Here is a 1824-nt window from a genome sequence, read left to right on the forward strand (position 1 = left end):
TTTTTTTTAGGGCAAAAAAGCTTTATTTAATAAAAAAATTATATTAATTCGTTTAAAGTATATTATAAATATTTAAGTGATTTAATATCAACAAATACAATCTATTAAGGAAGAAAGATTGCCATAATTTAGTATAGGTAATTTAAAAACATTCCTAAATCAAAATCCACTTGGTGTTAACCATTTTCAGGATGGATCATTACTGTTTCTTAATCAGAATAGCTGGAACGCTGCGGGCCTGTCCGCTCATGTTCCCATGCACACATCTGTATGTATCGTTCTATATATGCAGTATTCGGACTCCCTTGTGCTGAGGGACTTAGAGACTAGCTCTCAGCTTTTTACCTTCAATAACTTTATCTGAGTAAAGCTGATTGATCTCTTCCTGGCTGAACCCAAACTCTTTAAGTATCTCTTCAGTGTGTTCTCCTATCAGTGGATCCCTTTCCAAAAAAGGGGTAGCTGGGGTGTTTGACAGCAGAGGTGCGGGGGGGGGGGGACTCACACCCTGCTCCCCATCAGTGATAAATGAGCCCCGCTTCTTGTTATGAGCATGATGGGCAACCTCTTCGAAAGTCAGAACCGGAGTCACACAGGCATCTGTGCCATCAAAGACCCGACACCACTCCGCCTTTGTCTTCTTGACAAATACAGCTGCAAATTTCTTCTTCATCTCTGGCCAGTCAGCCATGCTCACCTGATTGGGAAGTTCATCGGATTTTAGCCCAAGACCCTTGACCAGCAGCTGGTAGAACTGGGGTTCTAACGTGTCAACAGCCATGAACTCCCCATCGGCCGTCCTGTACATGTAGAAAGGGGCCCCACCATCTAGCAGGTTCTCCCCTCGAGGCTGTTCCCACAGCCCGAGGTTTTTAGTTTTCCACAGAAAAGAACTTAGATATGCTGTGCCTTCCACCATACTGGCGTGGATGACCTGACCTCTGCCGGAGCGCCTGCATTGAACGAGAGACATCACAATGCCCAGAGCGCACATGGGGCCACCAACACCAAAGTCAGCCAGCAGGTTCAGGGGAGCAGAGGGGTTCTCACCGCTGCCGCCAAGTCTGGACAGGACACCTGACAGAGCCAAGTAGTTGATGCCATGGCCTGCTGCTGTGGCGAATCTTCCTGATGCCAAACCCGCTCAGCTTGGCATAGACGAGCCTGGGGCTATCCTTCTGCAGGATCTCAGGGCCCACCTGGAGCTTCTCCATGACACCATGGCTGAAGGGCTCCTGCACCACATCCGCAAGGGAGCACAGGCACCGCACCACGGCCGCTCCATGCTGCCGCTTCAGGTGCACAGTCAGCGAGCGCTTGCCCCGCGACAGGCAGCTCACGTCGCCCAGGGCGCCTGGCCGGTCCACGCGCACCACCTGCACCCCAAAGTCCTCCAGGACCATTCCACAGAACAGGCCAGGGGCCAGGCCTGCCAGCTCCACCACCAAGATGCCCTGCAGCGCCATGGCAATGCGCGATTCTCTTGGAAGGTGGAGAACACAAGCCCTGGGGGCCCTACATCCAGGCCTGGGAGCGCCGCCCCGAGTGTGCCGCTGCCCTGTATCTATTTTTGCTCATCAGTTTATAAATGGTCTTTATTATCCATAAATGAGTGAGATCATGTGGTATTTTTCTTTCATTGACTGGCTTATTTCACTTAGCATAATGCTTTCCAGTTCCATCCATGATGTTGCAAATGGTAAAAATTCCTTCTTTTTCATAACAGCAGTAGAGGCCCGGTGCACAAAAATTTGTGCCATCCATAAATGTGAGATCATGTGGTATTTTTCGTTCATTGACTGGCTTATTTCACTTAGCATAATG

The 1824-nt window shown here is 49.4% G+C and overlaps 1 pseudogene; it reads right to left on the reverse strand.

Annotated features, from left to right (window-relative positions):
- Nucleotides 1-125: 125 nt before the first annotated feature.
- Nucleotides 126-1553, reverse strand: LOC102770120 (annotated as a pseudogene).
- Nucleotides 1554-1824: the final 271 nt, after the last annotated feature.

Source organism: Myotis davidii, unplaced genomic scaffold, assembly GCF_000327345.1.
Source record: "Myotis davidii unplaced genomic scaffold, ASM32734v1 scaffold1905, whole genome shotgun sequence".
Classification (NCBI taxonomy): Eukaryota; Metazoa; Chordata; class Mammalia; order Chiroptera; family Vespertilionidae; genus Myotis; species Myotis davidii.